This window comes from Lethenteron reissneri, chromosome 24 (genome assembly GCF_015708825.2).
Source record: "Lethenteron reissneri isolate LAM-NWPU_2019-01 chromosome 24, ASM1570882v1, whole genome shotgun sequence".
Lineage (NCBI taxonomy): Eukaryota > Metazoa > Chordata > Hyperoartia > Petromyzontiformes > Petromyzontidae > Lethenteron > Lethenteron reissneri.
The window spans coordinates 5,093,268-5,115,815 of NC_083802.1; the positions used below are offsets into that span (position 1 = coordinate 5,093,268).

The following is a 22,548-nucleotide window of genomic DNA, read 5'->3' on the forward strand; positions in this document are numbered from 1 at the left end:
TGGCCGATGGCATATAAAAGATCGGACCATATTAGCTCAGAATTGTATTTGACCCTCGTTGAACTAGACAATCACATCCCTTTAGTCCTGAACCATACACCCATAAATGGAATGGGGAAAACAAATTTACATTTAAAAAAGGGAGTGATGGCCATGGTCTGGCAAAATGCCAAGGATATCTAATTTTATTACTTAATAACTTCCTTTTGGACAAGGCCATGTCATTGCCTAGGACAGTGTTTGCCAAACTCCTGTTCTCTTGCCACTCCCACTATGATCCAGCTTTCAATGTCAGCCAATATTCTGCATTTAGTTGGCAATTTATAAAATGTGCATTGGACGCATTGCTTGGATAGTGGAGAAAAATAAGCATTGAAATTGGGAATCTTTCTCACTGCACCATACAAAGAGACCTGTATAAAAAAATCAGGTGTCCATTGTCCATCCATCACCTACCACAAACACACAGTCAAATTATAATTTGATGCAATTTGGTCATATATTTAACTTTAGCCCGGTGAATTGACGAGTACGGCATGCTACAAAAGAAGCGTGCCTGTGCAATCTCCATCTCATATCCGAGAAAAAATTGGAAGTAATGAAAATGCAATTCCCGAATTGCATGTCTACAGCTAACGGTGTAAAATTAGCACATGGATAGAATTGTGTAATGCAAAACAAATTCACAAAAAAATAACAAAAAAATAACAAATATGTAAATGCCCTAGATTTTACACAAGCCATAGCCCATTTAGTCGTGGTTAATTAATTTTCTCATTTATAATATGTGGCTATCAAACTCAGGCACAAATGCATGTAGAAATTCTAAAAGATGTTACTATGCTGCAGCTAACCTCCATTTTGTAGTAGATAACATAATTTGTTAACTTCCACAATAAACATTGCTAAGTAGCTGCAAGGATAGAACGATCAAGTCTGAACAAATTAGCTCTGTGGTGGTCATCCTGACCCCTAGGCTGTCTCCCCACCTTAAATCAAGGGAATTATATGAATTAATTGAATTAATTGCATTGCGATGGCAACAAAAAAATATATATGTTGAATGTTAATGCTGAGCTTGAAAAGGATTTAAACAGTGGATGGAGACCTGAGGTTAGAAAAACACGTGAGTGGTCTGCTTATGAGCCACTTTAAGTACTCTTAAATATGCTTTTCATCTATTAATGGACACAAACTGCCCAACGACTTTAGGACATGCTAGGCGAGCATGAAGGAAAATTGTTCGTTGATCATGCATACTTCTGAAACGTCCAAACAGCCAACTGGTCTGTGAGGACGTCAGGAGACGAGATGGTAGTACAGCAAATCGGTTCGTGAACCCATTCTATTTTATTGTTGCATGTGGCCATTTGTTCAGGAGTAAAATGGCAATGTCGAGGTCTGCTGGCCACGACAGAGGGCTTTAGGAGAGAGTTTGTGTGCTTTTGCTATTCCTCCTCCATTGAAGGAGGGCAGGCTACAGTGTTTTAATATATAGTTTGAGTTGCATGGCCAGTCACACACTGTGGCTTGTCTTTAATTTGTGTTGTATTTATGGAGATGTGTGCATTGGCCTATTGATGTTCTGATGCAATTGATGCTACACAGAGGAATGTCAAAGCCAAGAAGTGCAATGTTACAGTGCTTTCGTATTACCTTAAACACAACTAGCACCGTTATCTCGGCGAAATTGACATTGTGAGCCATTTCTGTGGATCTATGAGCGCCATCCCTCATTAGCATGGGCTTTGTCCAGGGACTCTGCTTTCTTCCCATGATTTGAACCAAACATTCCATCGTAGGACCTACCTGAATGAGTATTTTTAATTCAGTGAGACTTATTATGAGTTTATTCCAAGGAAATTCCATCTGCAATTACATTATTGTAGGTGCTACAAAGAGACTACATTCCTACACAAGCTCGATTTGAACTTGTCCACAAAGATTACCTTTGCTAGATTTTATCTGAATACTGAAATAATGAAGTATGCAGTAATAATGTGAACATGAATATTTGAACACATCTGCATTTAATATACCATACAATCGGTTATTTCTGTATGAAATAGGATTTTGTAATATACGTGACAAATGATATGTGTGTACAGATACCTCACTGTGCATACTTTCAAAACAGTACATTGGTTAAATTGGAACCACATGCGCATGCCTAAAATAAACTTTTTTTAACGTTATACAAGCTGTGACAAAGAAACACATTTGTACAATGTGACATATGACCATGTAAAAAAAGAGCAGAGCATAAGAATATTCTGGCTTTATTGAGCGTGCAGCTCTGTTTTCCCAGGTCAGACTGTTTTATGCTAAATATGCGACGAACAAAAGATTCCCACATTTAAGTAAAGGCAGCGGCACTTAGCAACCAACCCACTTAATGTAAACACGGCCTTTGTATAACGAATCTTAAGTGCACGAGTGGAATTTCTAGTGGTCCAATACACGGAATTAAGTCATTTGTTTTTTTTGCATTCTTGTGATTTGTTTTTTTTCCACAGATGGCACATTCATGTGCAATTTATAGTGATGTAATTATGGAATGCTGTCGTCGTATTATTATCAGTAAGATTTCAACGGCAGCGACTTGTCGTAGCGTGTGCGCCGCTTATTGCAGAGGTGAGCGGTTCAAATCCAGCAGCTGCCATGATTAATACTGCGGGAATGTTAACCATAAATAAACGTGCTTTAGAGTGGACAATAAGGATCCCGTTGAGGTCGTTCATGAAAGTAGGCCATTGTGTGCTGGAGTCACAGGCCAAAGATTTCTAAATTTGAAAACCTTCAAAATCACTCAATTGTAAAATACACCGTAATCATTGCCCCGATTGCGAACACTTGGCAGGACCCTCCTGAGAATGAGTCACGAGACTCAGTGAGTCTTTCCTGGGAAAACAAACGTAATATTTACTTTTATTATGCTTGCTTTAAAAAAATATACGTATATCACTGCACGAGTTAATAAATATTAAAATGCATACTCTTTGGTTCTTTCGGTAAAGTCACGTAGGTATAAAATGAAATAAGTTAAGTCACGATGTTTCGGGCGCAACACAAGCGTCCGTCATCAGCAGGGACAACCACAGCAAGAAACAATTGCTGAAGTGGGCAAAAACTTATAATCTAGATTAAAATGCAGTTTTAAATATATATATAAATAATAGAGAAGCATGATTATCCTTCCTTTATTCTAGTCTGCAAATTGCTGATTCATGACACCCACAAAGACATAAAATATAATAACGTCCAGAATTTCTACTTAAGCTTAATTTTACAGATTCTCCCTTAAAGTACCGATGCTGTCAAGTTCTTTGTCAAGTTTTCCACTCAGATTATGAATAATAACAAATACATCTTGACTTAAAGCTTTCGTGACTGCAGGAATTCATATTCTTTGGGTCTTTCGGTATAGCCACGTAGACAGAAAAAATAATCAAAATAATATCACGACGTTTCGATCGCAACACAAGCAATCGTCTTCATGTGATTGTTTGTTTTCCTATCTACGTGGCTTTACCGACAGACCCAAAGAATATAAATAACAAATAATACAAATAATAAATAATAATGACGCATGTAATGGAGATCTTGGTGAAGAACAAGCATAATTTGGAAATAATAATGAGATAAATAGTAGACAACCAATTTTAAATTCCGTAACTGAAAGAAGCTTACATGTAACCTTGGTTTACTTTGTACCAATGACATTGAGTCATTATGGCAATTACTTAATTTATGTGGAATTTCGCCTTTATTTAATAATTTTGAAATTGCAAATTACTTTTTCGGATTGACCCAGTGGCATTGCAGTTAGTGTTTCCCTATAATTCAATAGCCGTTGATATCCAGCGCCAGCACATATACACACACGGGCAATTTTGGCAAAAAGTAACCACATTTCAATCTGCTTGACAAACGCCATTTGATGGAAATGCTGCGACTGAAGCTGTAGAGTGCACGTACAGTGTTTTGTATTTTTTAAAGAGGCTAGTCACAACACGTAATAGTGATGATGTTGATCAGGAAGATGATTGAAAATTGATTCATAACTAATCGAGGCCATAACGATAACGGTTATTTGATGGATGACAATGATGATGATTGCTGATGACTGGTTAATGATGGATGATTAATGATAACGGGAATTTCATTCGGTTACTCAGTTTCGGTCAGCACCACGCTGTGCTGACGTACCTCTAACGCTGTGGGGAGTTTACCACCCACACGCAGTCATTTTGAGGAGCGTGAATATGGACCAGAGAGGGAAAGTGTTCAAGTCAGGTATTTAGCATGCCCATCCACAATTTCCACTGATCCTTTGCAATCGAAAAGCAATCTTTCTCACTAAAAAATTTAAGTGCGCCCATCGCCATTAATTTGGTTCCAAATTAACTCCTTATCTTATAAGAGACTCCCCCAGGTCAGGTCATCAAAACTCTAATTCCCAGCTTAGACACCGCAGTAAAGATTTCTTAATACAACTGATCATCAGCATCGTCAGTTGTTCTCTCCGTCCACTGTTGGATGAAGGACTCCTCCGTGTCATTGCCATTCCTCGTGGGCTTTTGCGATGCCCGGCAATCCATGCTGCTCCTGTGCGCGAGCCGATTTCACCACTCCGTCTCCACAGTGGTCCATCCTCTCGGGCGTATTGCTGCTTTGAGTAGCCATTCAGCAACCATTCTCAACCATCTGCTGTCAAACCTCCTCGCGATACAACGTGACCTGCCTAAGCCCCACTTTCTTTTGCATGCAGTCAATATGTACCAGTTGAAAGGGTAAAATCCTACTATTATATTTTGCTACTGGTAAAGGAGGTCTCATAGCGTAAATGTGTTTCCCCGAGATCTCAATACTATGATAGTGCGCTGTTTTTGAGTTGTACGCCTTTTTGGCGTCATCTGGTCCAACACCAATGGAGACTAGGCTCTAAGAAAAGCTGTCTCGGGTGTGGACCAATCAACTTCAACGACAGCGCATATCATTATCAGAGTTGTTTCTTTTTGTTTGCATTTTGACTGCTTGTGTTGTGGTTATTGCAAACGTGATCCCTTGTATAAAGGTGTCAGTTTTGTACCAGTTGAAAGGTAAAAACCTACTATTATAATATGATATCTGTTATGCATTTGTTATCTTCTTCTTTCACATGGCTGATGTAGATGCAGAGCAACAACTAACAATTTCACATTCAGGTGGTCAAGCCAAATGACTGCATCGGGAGCAGCGGAGTTTACTGCTGTGATGTCTCCTTCGTATTTGTGGAGCGGGCATTGCGTCATTATACGTTCTTACGGTCTGTTCTGGATGACCAGTCACACACTGGAGAGTTTTTAATTTTTACATTTGGGCATCTGCCATGGTTTGTGCGGATGCGATTTAGGGTGGACCATGAGCTTTGTGTTACTATTTTTGTCTCCCTGTGTAATTCCAATTATGCACCTTTCCATGCTTCTGTGTCCTTCTCAGTTTTTGTTGCATATTCTTTGTCAGAGTCCATGCTTACAATCAATGTAATGTGAGGTAATATGCACCGATTTGATAGGTTCTTATTTAAGCATAATGGTACGTTGCTTTGTGTTATCAACATTCATTTTTCTAAATACTCTATTCATGCTCTCGTTTGATTTTTTATTTCATCATTTGATCCTGGTCTGCCTTCACTAACTTCCCAAGGTGCACATATTATGCTGTACTTTCTAGTAAGACATACATTGTAAGCACTATGCCATAATAATCATCGGCAACAAGAATTATCTTCAGGTGAACCTGGGTCAATACAAGTCTTCATCAGCTTCCAAATTATATTTGATAATTTCACCTCAAAGACGTTCCCACAAAAATGTGTATCTTCACTTCAACATTATGACATATTTGCAATATGCTTTTGTTGAAATTGTATTTGCCAACAAATATGATGTTGGCTATTCTCCTCTCTAGTGCCATAAAATCAAGGCTAAGCCAGCTAAATCATAGCTTTCAAGGACATTATGTGACGTTTTTCTTGATTTCTTGATTGCTGAAGTAACATTTACAGCTCTTTTTCAATCTACTATTGGATGAAGGCATCCCCATACTGTCAGTCAAAGGGGTTGTTTGACCATACTTCACCATGCTGATTAGTTCAAGAGGTGGGGGGTGAGGGTGCAAGATGCGAAGGCCAGGGCCGGTTGAGATATCCCTCACCACTGATGGCGTGTTTATAGTGCAGTGTGTTAAACCAATGTCCCACCACATCCCTCTTTTGTGCTTAGGATGTCCCATTTTTGGTTTTCTGTAGAAATTGTTAATAAATATGCTTCATACCTATTTATATGAATTAAGAATTAAACACATGAGCTCCCCCCATATTGTTATATATATAAATGTAATGTGCACACACTCACTGGTTATTTACATGCTGCCTACACCGCACTCCTCCATGCCACACGGCCTCTGCTGCTTCAATAATAAACACATGCATAGGTGAATGGAAACTACTGTAGTGTTCAGAAACCCTTTGCAATGAATTCATCATGTATTCTTTTCATGCCTAGCTAACCTTCATACTTTGACCATGATTGTGAATAATCCCAAGGCCTTTCGTTTGTTCAATTTTACAAACCGACTGAAAAAAATTCCAGTGTAGTCTGAACTTGTTTTTTTCATAAAGTAAGCACAAGCAGCTACAGAACCCATGGTTATATATTTCACTGCCCGCCTGCTGCTTTGGACCCTCAGCGACATTCATGACATATCTAATCGCTGCTCAGAAACACAAGCCACAGGAAAAGCTATATCAACTTGTGGGTATTATTGAAATAACTTTAAAAAAACATGAACATCAAAATAACATAGAGGTTTTAAAATATATATATCATTAAATATGGTATGGGCACCTTATTTTAAATCAATAAAAATATGGTACCACTGGCACAAGGAATTATAAACAGTTTCTCACAATAAATCTCAAAGGAATATCTTTGAAACATACTCTCCATAACCTTGATTGGAAGCTTTTGTGACTGCAGGAATCCATACTCTTTGGTTCTTTCGGTAAAGTCACGTAGGTATAAAATGAAATAAATCACGAGGTTTCGGGCGCAACACAAGCATCCATCGTGATTTATTTTATTTTATATCGACGTGACTTTACCGAAAGAACCAAAGGGTATACTCTCCATAATAGAGGTTTTTTTGGGTTAGATCGCATAAATATATAAATGTGTCGTTAAAACCCACCACTACCCGACACAGACAACTAATAAAGGTTGTCACGTAAACAGAACGTGGCCAATTCGTCACTAATACAGCACACCGGTGTGTTGGAGAGCCAAGCCACAACATTTACAATCTGAGTACGACGTTTCGCCAGTAATTACAACTAGCTTCATCAGGCGACAGACAGATCGCGTACAATAAGGAGTGCAAGCAATGCGTGGATTTATTGATAAAAATCGATTAAAATGTTCACGATACGTAGCGTCGAATCGTGCCATTGAGAATTGATTCCTTTTACGAGATGTCTCTTCCTTCCTCATTTCCTCCTGCTGCAGCATGCATCTTGAACTCTCTGCCATTGTCTCTCTCTGCTCAAGTGCGTATAACCTTGCTCAACTCAACAAACGTGATAATTCATCATCATCATCATCAGCAGCCATGCTGGACGAAGGCCTTCCCCAGCTGACGCCATCGCTCACAGTCTCGTGGTTCAACGACCCATCGCTCCTACACACGAGCTCATCTCACCTGCGAGGTCTCTACAGTGGGAGTCCTCTTGTGCATGTGCCCTCCTGTGGATAATTCGTAACATGATTATATATAGCCGCGTATATAATTATCATTCGCGCTGTTTATTGTTGACCACTTTGCATCGTGTCCTTTTGGGCCTGTGGCTCGTAAACTGTAAGAATAAATCCTACTTACACACAAGATGACTGTATTGCAATGCAGGATCTTGAGATGTGGTGCTGGCTTGGGGAGGCCTTCATCCAGCCATGGGTTGACAATAGCTGATGATGAAAATGACCACATATAGGACTGGGAAAATTGAGCTCCGCCTGGTCCATGCTGATGAAAGCTGCACAGGTGTGCTTATTTAGGTAGCTCCTCATTATAGGAGAGGTTGCGTAAGCAGTAATTGCCCCACAAACAAATCACTGCCTCAGCACTCCCGCTGCCTGACACAGCACTTCACTTCATAGAGTCTTTTCAGCACGGGATTTGACAAAAAAAACGCACTTATATTGCAAGGGCTCGTGTTAGTTTAAATTAGCCGTGTGTGTGTGTAACAGCATGTGCAAGGGGAACATAGGGTGTGGGAGGCTCAGGTGTCCCCCTCCAGCTGTTGGGACAGGGTGTGTGCAAGCCACGTGACTGTTCCCCTTGGGGTGGAACGATGCATCAATTCGTTGATTTATGTCAATTCTTTAGATCACAATACACGTGCAGAATTGCTTCTGCGTGAATAGATGTTTTGTGATTAGGATATGTTATCTATAATGGGATCATGTCACCCGTATGGCCACAAGGGCCTGCTACCACAATGTAAAGTAAAAAAAGAATAGCTCTTTGAATTGAATTGCAACTGAATCACAAGAACGAATCAAATCGCTATGGGGTGAGTCTTTCAAACCCCTATTGTGTCCCATTTATGACCCCTCAACCACTCCACATGGGGTCCTCATGACTACTTGCCCCACCAAATTCAAAATCGTTCCCATGTGCTTGTGTGACAAAGGCAAGATTTGTTCGCAATACGTAACAAGTCAAGTGGGTTTCATGGGAATACCCAAGGTGTCAAAAGAGGTGGCTACGTTTCTGATGTTAACGTGGAGTTACTGAATCGCCATGCATGTTTTGGCAGTGCGTGTGGATGGACAATTAGGGTAATGTTATCTGTAGTGGTCTTTGTAGTAAATAGTCTGAGGAGAGTGGAACTTGCTAATGTGTCCCCCCCCCCCCCCCCACTTCATTATCTACATGGTGTGAAATAGGATTTAAAATATTTTAAAATAAGCCACACCAACTAAAATGCTACATTACATATTTAGTTTTTCCTATTTGCAGATGTCTCCTTATAATCCCATCGCAGCTTTTGATGAAAGTAGCAATTTTGTTGACAGGTTTTTTTGCAAAGTAATTTGAAAGTCAAAAGTCTCTTGCAGCTGACTTGTTTCCAAGATTGTGTTTTAAAAAAGCTCAGATTTTTTTTGTATTCTGCACAAGAGAAGATGCTGGAGTTATACTGCAGTTTCACGGTTAGCCAAAACATTGTTGCTTATTTTAAACCACAAAAATTTGAGTGTAATAAAGCCTCTGAGTCCCTTTCTGGTCCTTAACTCTTGGTATGGTCTTCACGTCCGAGCCACTGGGTTACCTCCAATAAAACTGACCTCCTGCCCCAGTCCCAACACAGGGTGGATAATGCGACCCCTGTCAAATTTCGATTTAAAGCTTTCGTGACTGCAGGGATTCATCTTCTTGGTTCTTTCGGTAAAGTCACATAGAAGGGAAATAATAAAATAATAATAAAACATAATACAATAATTCTCACGACGTTTCGACCACAACGCAAGCAGCCGTCCTCAGGTAAAGAACAGGTCTGTCGGGATTCAGACTCTGTCTTCCCGACAGACCTGTTCTTCATCTGAGGACGGCTGCTTGCGTTGTGGCCGAAACGTCGTGAGAATTATTTTATTATTTTTATTTTTATTATTTTATTATTTCCCTTCTACGTGACTTTATCGAAAGAACCAAGAAGATGGACCCGTCAAGTTTAGCACCAGTTGTCAGAACCATTTTTTTCCACTTCCCTCCTGGTTCACATATTCAAGAATAGTTGACTGTGGTCCCCCTCAGGTGGCTTTTTCCTTTCTAAGACAGGATGTGAGGGGGAGGAGCGTTGGAGCATGTGAGCCAAAAAGCTGTCAATTGCGTTTTCCCCATGACCAGCCCCCAAGGTCTAAATCCTGGGTCAGCTGGGAGATTTTTGACTGGGGCATTAACCTGACATGGAAGCATTTATTTCCTTCTGTATTGGTAGCATCTACGTGAAGAATGGGTCTTGTATTAGGTCCAGAGGGAAATTGCTATAACTTGCCAGATCATCACAATCCCCTATTTCACATGCTTGTTAAAGAGCATTGCATTGTACCATGTGCTTCATCTGTTTCAAAGTATCCTCCAGACTTACCTTCAAAGGGTTTACGAAACTCACAAAGTTTGTTAGGAATTACTATGCTAAATAACGCTTTCAGGAATAACCCCCAATGCCGTTCTGTACATCTCTCATGCACTGCGATTTGCTGAACCTACCTAAAATAGACACCCTTTGTTGACAGAATGCAGACAAAATAAGCTCCTGAAAACCATGTCGTCAAACAACAAGAAAAAGTTCATTGAATTCCTCTGTAATACAATTTCAACAACCTTGTCTAACCGAGTCTGACAAGTTGACAGTAATTTTTAAGTATTCTTGATTGGGGAGAGCTGTGGAAAATGTTATGATTCACTCAACTTGTGGTGTGTCATCGATGCTCATAATCTTGAAGGAAACTTCAAAACTGTGCTTTGTAGATTTAACAAACCATCTCTTTCCCCCCAAGGAATATGCCAACTTTTCTTCTAGATGGCTTTGATGCAACTGCCACATCAGTGTCTAATATGGCTGTACTTAACGAACCTATACGTTGATCTGCTACAGCACTGTAATCTATCTTTGGCCACCTCTGCTTCAATCACCATTATGGCATTCCTGGGGAGCCTGCACGAAGGAGCCATGCCAATGGCCCATGTGGTTAACCGATACATTTTCTTTTCAATAGGCTGCCATCGTGTAGATCCAGGAGATAGGCAGAGTCACCGGTGAGGCCCTGAGAGCAGTCACAAGTGGAATACACATTCTGACTGCTACTGAATTCCTAAGCCAAAAATTATCCTTGAGGCATGATTCTGATATTTGGTATTTCAACGAGTGTTAGAGGGTAGTATCCCCCCCCCCCACCACCTCTATCTGCCTTGACTGTCTGTCTTCTGCTGAAAACAAAATGATGAAAACTTGCAAAGTCGGCACTGGCTTTTGAAGGCTGAAGGTGAACACTTCAAATAAACTGGAAACGACAGTTGTTGTGTTGCAATATACCACTTTTACCCGCAGCAGAAGTAGATAATCCGTTGAATTTTGCCTTAAACATGAAATGTGCTGCTTTAAAAAAAAACCTAAAACTTGTTAAATATAGCAACGCTTATTCATATCCCTATTAACTGTTCTTCGCATTATCCATGGACCCGAGTTGATCTGCAGATCTTCCTATTATCCATGGGCCTTGCCTTCCTCGTATCCACGTTTATTTGCAGGTAAGAGGAGGTCCCCCGAAAATGATCGGGGATTATTTTGACATGGATAGGATCATTACTTTTCTGAAATATCTACTGATAACATGATCTGCTAATAACACCGCCGAACTCCCGGCATAACCACAGATAATTGGAGTGCTAATGTAATTGTTCCGTGTTAGATACAGGGTGACCCAAAAAAAACGGGCCCCGTGCACACGGGGCCTATTAGAGTTGGGGCCCGTTTTTTTTGGGTCACCCTGTATACTCATACAGTATTGTATGCGCTGTTAACCTCGAGGAACACCAGTTTTATTTTGTGGTGTCATCACAGCCGCTCTTACCAACTCAATCAAGCCTGATTCAACCTTTATTGTTTTAGAATCCAACATTGGCCATTCTAGAGTGCCTCATTATTATTATTAGAGTTTGACAATTCCCTTGGTTGATATTTTATTTGGAAGCATGTAGGCTTTTTGACAACATGGCTGTCCTTTTTTTTCTTTCTTTTTTTTCTCATCCTTCTACTGTGGGCCCTGATGTGTGCGATCTGAAGTTGCTCTGGACAAATGCGGCAGCAGGCACACTTGTGTAAGCTTGGCTGCCTCATCAAGTTGGCATTGCCGGCACTTGACAGTTCTGACGGCTTACCTGCCAACTGACCATGTGACCGGCAACAGGAGAATGGCCAGAATTCGCAAAGAAATGTGTTGTTGTTCTTTGCTCGCGTGGCTAGAGTTTCTGATAAAAAAAAAACAATATATCAATGCCAGATGAAACCACTGTATTGTGTATATTATATCATTCAGAGCTAAGTCAAGCTGACTTTAATTTGAAAATGATCCAACAGAACTTGATTTGTCTTGGAAGCAGAACATATTGACTTACAATCAGGATTTTAGCCAGATTAAAGTAACCATTATATTTTCCATTATCTTGAAAAAAGTTCAAGTGTATCCTTACACACAAATGAGCACTGAGACATACTGATCTTGGATAACAGTCCTAATCCAGTGAAATAAATTCCACATTTATATGGCAGGAATCAGTGTCAGCATAGCACAAATCTGAGAAACTCGGGGTTCAGAGTGATGGAGCTGGCACTACCAAGAAGCTGTGTTCGAATACAGAAAGGCATCCATGCTATGAGCAAAGTGCATTGACCGTCTCAGTCTGGTCACCTATTATTGTTTTTAAGAAAACCCATCATATTAAATTACTTTCTTCACTTCATTTGGGAAAATTCCGTATCTGGCAATTTTTTTGATTGATTGTCATGCAATAAAAAAAACTTCTCGATGGCAAAAGTGAAGAAGTCGATTAATTGGCTAAACATTGCATTTGACTGCTTTTTTGTGGTCGATTTCCCGTATCTCTTTAAAAATATAATGGCAGCCGCTGATGATAGCAGGAAACCCCCGCAAGCCACACCCAGTGTGACCCAGCTGACTTTGTTCATGCCATCACCAAGCCCCCGCCCATCACAGCCCATTCAGTGGCACATGTGGGAACAGAGGTGAGACTTTACACCATTGGAACCTCATTTGCCAGTAAAAAATATGAGAATTGTTTTTTTACCCTTCTATCTGGCAGGGTGAGACTCTATTCAACTATTTTTGTGTAAATTTGATGAGTAATCGAGTAATTGAATTGATATTCGGTAGACTAACCCAATTGTTAAAACATTCGTATATCCCAGCTCTAGTTGGGGTGCCCTCCCATTTTGGCTTCAACGTCTGATAATCATCATTGGCTTGAATTATAATTGAATTATAATTATAATGTAATTATAATTCAAGTCATAATCCTACGCTCACTCACACGAGTGTAGGAGAGTGCTCATCGTTTTTTGTGGTTCTGAGCCATCCATTTGTGGAAATTCCACATTCTTATGGTGTGGGATCAAGTCGGTGTTTTATTTACGGAAGCAAGAGATTCACGTTGGCAGAACATTTTTTTTATCAAAAAAAGCACTACGGTTCAGTGAGATTTTAGACAATTATGTATAATTTCATTTAATTTGGTTTTATTGGTTTAGTACAGTGCACAGGGTATTGATTTTTTTAATAACCAATCAGGGAAAAAGCACCATTGGTCTTCCATCGTGCATTATGTCACCCGCTTGGAATCCCTACCCCCACAGCTCAATTACATACTTCAAGTGGAACCAGTGTGTTACAAGTGACGATCTAAGTGTATCTGTGTGTTTGTTGGGCTCATTCTGTCATTTGTTTTCTGGGTGTCAATGCGTCTCTCACTATATATGACTGTATAGTTTACGTGTCTTTCCACATTTCCATACTCCCAAAATACAGGAAAGATAACCATATTCACTCCGAACATCGTATAGTTTGTACACACATACATTTAAAACGGATTGAAAACCTATATTAAATAACACAAGCTGACCTTTGCAAATAACTACTATCAGATTCAAATTTAAATGCAGTTTTGGAACTAATCCATAGTGTGTGGATGTATGTGTATGGGGAACGTATTTAAATCAGTGCACAGACAATTATTCAGCCCAGCTGTGTTCATTCAGATTGACCTATAGCCCATCTTGGGCGTGACATTAAACTGCATCCGCATATGGTGTCACCTACAAAAACACTGTTGAGGAAGCCAACAGGAAACTACCTCGACTATGCTTCCTCGGCATGGAATGCGGCATTGCAAGGTGAAGGCTGGGGTGCAGGATCACATAGAAAGGAGGAAGGGTGAGCCGGGGTCCTACCCATGAGTTGAAAAGAGAATATAATTTAAAAAAATACATTGTTGTTGTGTTTCTAACAAATCTTAGGAAGTTGCACTGGCAGTGGTGAATCAGTGCAGATCTAAAAACAATATCACTAATACCACTGCCTGTATGTATCCTTCTGTATATCAAGGATTGCTTTCTTTCATGCTCTATCTGTGGCTTTCTGTCTTTGTGCCTCTGTTTCTCTGCCATTCTCTGTGTGTCTGCCTCTGTCAATCTGCATGTATGTATGGTGAACTTCTTTCGCACAGTACGTAGCCAACCGTACTCATTGGAGGTGCGGGGGAAGGACAGCATATAGATCTGAATCTATATGTTTGCTGATCTGTCACCCTGTGTCTGTTTCTGCATCACCATGTGTCCTCTTTTGCATCTTACATCTCCGTATGCCTCTCTGTCCCAGTTACTCTTGTGTATCTATATTTCTGGATTTTCTGTGCCTCCTTTGCTCCCGCTCTGTGAGTGTATCTTTCCCCAAATCTGTGTTATTTTTCTCTCTCTCTCCCTCTCTCCCCACATGTCTTCTCTGGTATCTCTGACACCACATCTCTTAACTAAATGTTGTGATTCCTCGCCAGGACGCCTGAGCCCCCCCACTCCATCAGGCATTTTCACGTTTTTTTTACATCTATGAATCTAAAAACTTTTGGTGAAAATCATTGTTGCCATTATTACAATACACAACTTAGGATAAATGTCTACATCACGTGAAATGTCATATGAATTTGTGATTTTAAAAAATAACCGTTCGCTGTTTTTATTTATTTCTTACAACTTTCGTGAAACATGAACACACATTTTTCCCCAAATTAAATGGGAATGATCACGAGCACTGTCATAACGTGAATAATCTTAACATGTATGCAGTGGAAAGGTCTTCTATGGCATGTATACCATACAACTATCATTGTATCTTACCAAAGGCACTCGACAGCTTGTTTCAGATTACATACAGGAACAATATTGCTTCTAGCAGTCCACATTATTCGTGCTATTTCCCTGCCCAACTACAGACCAGATGAGAATGTGACGATGCCACCGTACTACAGAAGCCTACTGCAGTAACTGTAGTATGCATATTGTGAGCCTCAATTATGAGGCCCATCCAATCACTCTGACACTCACAGCCAGAGCTGTTATTGTACGAAAAAAAGTTTTTTTTTCCGTTATGGGGGGTTGTGTGACTAGACTTTACCATGCTGGACATTGCAATTGATTGATTTGGGAGAGGGTATTACCCACAGCAGGTATTTGTATTTCTTCATTTATTCCAACAACGATATGCGTTGTTGCTAATGTATTGAAAACAATAATTTATACAATCTTGAGTGCATCCCCTGTAGGTAAGCTACAGCATGCACAATATTGAGCAGATGGCACTGTTTCAAAAACACTGCCTTACAGTTTAGCAATCAAAATATTGAAAGTTTTGTTTCTGCATTTGTACCAAATTAAATATATTTTTTTAACGTTTTTTTTTCAAATATAACCAATGTTTTTATAGTTCAGCACAGGTGTTCGGGGAGTTTATACAGAGTAAGTGGCAAGCAAAACTAATTCAGTCTAATGTACTCTTAACCACCTGCACAGTATTATTCTCATTATTAATTTGGGGCCCAAGGTATGTTGGCACTAAGACACGAGAACACGGCACGAGGCACCATTAGAGCAACACGTCCGTTGGCAACAGTACAGAGTGTTAGAGCTGTGCAAAAAAAAAAGCACCACTCTTGGCTGCCACGATATTTACATAAGCTGCAGTATGTCAGCCACTCTTAATGCTTAGCAATATCATGATGAATTAAGTTGACTTAAAAATATCAGAATTTTTATTGCTTGCCCCGTCAACAGAAAGATTATCAGGACTAATGATTCCCCATTTCAGATGAATTTTACACTGCCTTGTCTTATGTTATCCAGCCTGCAATCGTGATAAGAGCATGCTTTCTTGTCTTCTTGGTTCTTTCGGTAAAGTCACGTAGAAGGGAAATAATAAAATAATAAAAAGTTAAACATAATAAAATAAAATTCTCACGACGTTTCGGACGCTGTCTTTCCGACAGCCCTGTTCTTCACCTGAGGACGGCTGCTTGCGTTGTGGCCGAAATGTCGTGAGAATTTTATTTTATTATGTTTTATTTTTATTATTTTATTATTTCCCTTCTACGTGACTTTACCGAAAGAACCAAGAAGATGAATCGCTACAGTCACGAAAGCTTTAAATCGAAAAATGCTTTCTTGTGTTAGATAAAACAAATTTTTGTTAATTATAAAGGTGCAGCACACCAATTGCTTGCCCATGCGACTGCTACAGTCCTTTTTTTAATTCTTACAAGACAATGGCAGTGCACATGACCAACATAAAATGCACAGCAGAGGAATTGCATTGAATTGTTGGAGATAACTTACAATTACACTTGGTTCATTACTGCACTTAAACCATCGATTGAACTTTCACTTACTAATACAGACATAGCAGAAGGGATGGCACATTGGTTCATACCGCGTTCGAGTCATAGCCACGGCGAACGTCAGTGGTGATCGATATCTGAAGCAGTCTTGAAAATCCCCTTCACCAAACCCACCACTGGCCGTTGAGGTGAAAGATGGCCAAACAACACCCATGACTAGCACTGCATGCAGAGGCCTTCGTCCAGTAGCGAATTTACAAAAAATATATTGATTTTAAGCTTTCGCGACTACAGGAATCCATACTCTTTGGTTCTTTCGGTAAAGTCACGTGGGTATAAAATTAAATAAATCACGACGTTTCGGGTGCAACGCAAGCATCCGTCATAAGGTGGCTTTCCCACCTCGTGATTTATTTTATTGTATACCTACGTGACTTTACCGAAAGAACCAAAGAGTATAAAAAATATATTATTACATTTCAGTCACAATACCATATTCACAAACTTGATCATATTTTCTACTCAAGTATATTATGTACAGGGGAGGGAGCTTAATTAAAAAAACTATTTTTGCATTTCTAAGCCCTAAAATCTCTACAGATATATGCCCCGATAACAAATCACATGGACCAATGAATGTACGAATCTAGTCAAAGGCCACACCATCACACTTCGGTGCAAATGTAGTTTAGAGTAGGAACGAGATAATGAGCAAGACCATCTTTGAGCGATTGTGTAAACAGTGGGGAAATAAAAACAGTGAATGCATTTTTCAGAAAGAGGGACTAAAGAAAATGGACATGGAGCAGCCAACGTGGCGCAATTAAAACCAAATCGACTTCACTCTCGTGGATAATAGCCCTGCAAGTCAAAGGATGCCTGTGTCCTCAACAAATTTAACACAGGAAGTGATCGCAACCCAGCAGACATGAAACTGTTGGGCCATCCGCATGCCAGAGTTGCATCTTCACTGGGAAGCTGATGCAATGCCAGTTCCGCTTCAACGCTACAAACCTAAATTCAGGCAAAGACCAGATAATTAAGAAAAAAAATCGTATTTAATAAGTGGGAGAAATTAGACTCGTCTAACCAAAATATTTAGTATTTCTATCACAACGACACTATGACCAGATTGTTAACATTTAAAGTTATCAAAGTAAAAAAAAAGCTAAGAGAAAACAAGCAATATAAAATTACAAGAAAATAAAAGATAATACTAATTATAATGCCTAACAAAACACAAAGCACACTGACCTCTGTATAACCATTAGGAAATGAATACAAAAAAAAGCATCCAACAAAATGCCAACGTGATTGAACATCTCATAATAAACAATGGGACCATGAAAGAAGTAAAAAAGGTGGATTGGTAAATCGCAAATGGTAGTTCTTAGGAGACCAAGATTGAATCATAACACACTACAGAGGCAGAATCATTAAACTAGAAGATACATGTTGGATTGATTTTCATAGGAAAAATATTGGGTCTCACAGGAAAAACATTTGTTTAGTTTACGATCGACAGTGTAATCTGAATGTATGTCCACAATATCCTTTGCAGCGTTAAAAATAAATTAAAGTTCCTGGACCAAATGTAATTAACCACAAACATTATCAAACAAGCAGGAACAGCTGTTGCAACGACATGAAAGCTAATTACTTGACCTATTTTACTAAATGTTTACGCAGAAATGAAATACCTCATGTACAGACGTATTCCTTAGTCATCATTCTCTTCAAAAAGCGGGACAGAACTGATATTAAGAATTTCAGATCCATTAGATTTCAATCACAAAGGTAATAAGGATGTTATTGAACCAACGGCCACATTTTAAGTCTGCACCACACAAAAATTAATTCATGTGACTTTTGAGGGAAAACCACTATATAGTTTTTACTTTGAAATAGTGTAATCGACCAGATTGTGATCAAGACTTGGTCATAACTTCCACTTTCCAATTATCAACACCATCCAACTACAAACATTGAATCGATCCCGCACTGTGCTACATTATTGGTACATTGACAAAGGTTGTATTTTTCTACAGGGGTATAATGTATCCTTCATAAATTAGTCTAAATATACTGGAATCAGGTGGATGACATGTAAGAGGACCAGTGTGTGTGTGTGTTAAGCAATGTGAAAACGGTCTCAATGTGGAGATAACCAATCTATAAATACCACGTCTGTGAGACAATAAGATCATTAAACATGATGTCTAACATTTACATTTTATAAGTTACGTTTTCAAACTTGAATCGCTCAAAATGGCAGAAGCTTTGCCCACGCGGTGCCACAATTACTGTGAATAATTGAGACCCAAAATTGTATCTAACGACACTTAAAGGTCTTGAAATCTGCTTTCAGCAATTGTAGATATGGCTCCTTTAAAACAAACACATCCCATAAGGTGATTTAGATGAAATGTGAACCTCAAGTGTGATAAATAGTCCACTTACTGTCGGGTTTGTGGCCAGCATAGATTTATCCGTGTGCTCATTATCTCAAACACATTACCCTACAATTCCCAAAGTACATTCATATACTATTTTCTTAACCTTATTATACTGTTTGTATATTTATAAGTGCGGAGGTTCTATTGTACTGATTTTTGTTCAAGGGACTGAAATGTGGGCGTTATTATGTAGTGTGGGTATCCGTTTGTGTATGCATCGATGCCAGAGTACACGTTTATGCATCTATCGTAAAGAAAGCATGCAAAGACTGATGGTAGACTGGTGCCCATGAAAGTACTGTCTTTGGATTTGACAATGTCTGGGCGCCATGGTTAAAGTTTCGTGATGGACAAGCATAAAATATGTCATTAAAAAAATCTGAAGGTTGTCTGGGTGTGTTTGCTCGAGTGGCGTGTTTAAATCATTACTTCTTGGTCACCGATGGCAATTACAGAACCAGTTATAAAACTGGGTACATAGCACCTACCTCCAAAGTACACGAAACAATGGCAAGTGAAGTAGATACATTATCTACAAGGCCCCTTATTAGAGGTGTAACGATTCACCCGCCGGCAATTCAATTCAGTTCAAGAATGGATTTTTGTTTTACATTGTGGTGAATGTGGTGTCCACTAGTAGCTAGAGGGTGTGACCCCATCACAGTTCATACAACATACATGACTCGAAACACACCCATTCTTACACATGTAATTTGCTGCATGAGTCATGGTTTTGCCTGTGATAATTCACGCAGAGTGCGCCTCATCTCATCAGTTCTCAGAAGCTAAGCAGGTTTTGAGCATGGTTAGTGCTGGATGGATGACCCCCAAGCATGCCAGGTTTGTCATATGGCTTGTGTGGTTGTGTGGTGGGCAGCAGAAGGCAACTTACGTGCTCCTGTCTCCACCAACCTGTACTAAGCATCATGGTAAAGTGTGCTCAGTTAACTCCCACAATCCACACGATACGGGGATGCCCTCATCCAGAAGTTGATTCATAAAAGGGCTGCACATGCACAGCGTGGACCCTATAATTGATAGCCAAACCTCGTTATCACATTCACTTCTTGCACATTTTCTCCGAACGTGATCTCCCATTTTTTAAGTCACCAAAAAAAAATGTATTGCTACATGTACAGCCATCGTTCTGGAATGGAATGTTTTCCTACATTTAGCTGGTACCCTTGAATTTTTGTTTATCGATGTCTGAGAGTTTAAATCGATGCATTGTTACGCCGTGAGCTGCCAAGATCGGGCTCACTGGCCAAGCATTATGTGTATGTCTATAAACAGTGTCCGTCTTCCAGGCTGCAGCGTAGTAAACAGCTGACGCAGGCACCGTGACTAGAAGGAGCACACATGGACAAAAGAGTCTTGACAGTTTTGTCGTCCTATATTGATAAAAATGCGAGATTAAAAATTAGCTTTGAGGAGGAATATTTACAAGAATCGCATGCAAACAATCATACCAGGGCATGTTTTAAATTGTGTTCATTCTTGTTTGTTGTGTACATTGTCGATACTATACTGTTCACGAAGGATATGTTTAGTCTGAATTCGAACCTTTACTGAGAAATTATCTCAAGCAACCCTTTAATTTGGCGTCTCGAGATGATCTCTATGGGAGGCGCTGTGTAAATAATAAACGATGATGGTTATTAGGAAATTTTCATTGGCATGCAGGAATCTGATGAGCTATCAAGTTACAACAACAAACAATAAATCAATGTAAATAAAGTATATGAGTCTAAATTGCATAAATTACTGCCCCATTTTTCAACACTAAATGTAAGATTGGGCAAGGCATGAAAACAACAATACAAAGAATCCCAGAACACACCAAGACAACACACAGTCCCTCAATAAAATTACACATTAAAATTGAACTATTTATACACGGGAAAGGATCAAAGTTCCAATTCATATTTGCAAATGTGGTTGAATTCAATCTTCTGCTTCAGGATATTTTGAAAGAAGATTTACAATGTTAAGGGAGGAACGAAGGTTGTTTCAAAAGGTTGGTGCTGAAATGGCAAAGGCTTTGTCACCCATTCCAATTCTTGTTCCTGGGATAGTCATAAGGCAATTAGATGAGCGTCTTTGGTTTCTTGGGTTTGACTATGGTGGTAATGAATTAGCTAAGTATAGCGAAGATTTGCCAATGAGGATTTTATGGATGAACAGGCCCAAATGGAGATGTCTTCTTGCATCAAGTGATGTGATACTGGCTTTTAAGTAGAGGTCACAATGGTGGGTCCTGTATGGTACATCCAGTGCAAATCGAAGAGGAAAATTATAAAGCGGATTTAGTCTGTTTAGTGTTTCATTAGCAGCTAAACTGTAAGCAGCATCACAGTAGCCAAAAGGTTGTAGAATGATAGCTTCACCAATTTGCATGCACAATTGAATGGGAACAAATGTCTTTCTGTAAAAATCTATATCCCTTTATTTTTTTGGAGATGTAATCAATATGGGGTTGGAATGTAAGTTTTGAATCAATCAGTAAACCAAAGTATTCGAAGCACTCCGTTTGTTCAATTATGTTGTTTCTCATATCCGCAATAGGCGAAGGGAATGAAACTGGATTTTTGGTTAAAGAAAAGAGCATGACATTCGTGTTTTGGGGATTTAGGAGCAATTTTTGTATAGAGAATTGATATTGAATTAAGTAGAAATCATGTTGGAGATTCTGCTTGACTTCGCTTGGAGAGTTATCCGATATTAGCATGACATTGTCATCAGCAAATAGATTAAATTCGGAGTGATTTAAGTTGAGTCCAATATTGGTTAAATATGAGAACAGGATTAGACCCGGCACGGAACTTTGTGGAACACCCTCTGTTATTTTAATATTTGTGGAGGAGATGCTATCACTCTGCACCTTTTGAGAACAGTCATCGGAGAGGTCTTTTTTAAACCAGTTTATTGCACCGTCCGAAAATGTTAGATGGCCAAGTCTTGTGAGTAGAATATCATGGTCAGCAGTATCAAAGGCTTTTGACAAGTCGAGGAATAGTGCATAGCAGTAGTGGCCTTTATCCAGGTTACTGAAGAGAACATTTCATATATCCATCATTGCTCTGGTGGTGCAGTAATCTATATATATAAAATCGTGAATCTGTCTGTCTGTCTGTCTGTGTGTGTGTGTGTGTGTCGCCGGACCATACGCACTTTCATTGGACGAAATGTCAGGGATTTGCGACACACCATTGGTCCGGCGGTTGCCCCTGTATTGCGACACACGATTGGTCCGGCGGTTGCCCCTGGCAACAGGCTAGCGACGCATTCGCCATTTTTAATTCCCATTAAAAATAGGCGCACGCATTAACACGCGACTCTGACGTTAATTCATCACAGTTTCACGTCCTCTTCAGTCCCCTCCCACCCGAATGTGTTCTATTACTGTTATAGGCTCCGTTGATAATTAAATAATAGCGATTCGACTCTATTATTGTAGCGCGGGGGGGGGGGGGAACGCCACCCGTACCCTGCCTCTGCCGGGTGGGAAATTTAGGCGAGGCCGGAGGCTCTGCACGCTACTAGGCCTCGACACCCACCACGCTACTCTGAGGTAAATTAATCAAAGTTTCAC

The 22,548-nt window shown here is 39.7% G+C and overlaps 1 protein-coding gene and 1 long non-coding RNA gene across 3 annotated transcripts in view; one reads left to right on the plus strand and one right to left on the minus strand.

Moving 5' to 3' along the window:
* SNCAIP (synuclein alpha interacting protein) overlaps positions 1-22,548 on the minus strand; it is a 228,152-nt gene that overhangs the window by 75,591 nt on the left and 130,013 nt on the right.
* The window catches only part of LOC133346446 (uncharacterized), a 41,745-nt gene that overhangs the window by 6,694 nt on the left and 12,503 nt on the right, over positions 1-22,548 (plus strand). The window lies entirely within an intron of this gene.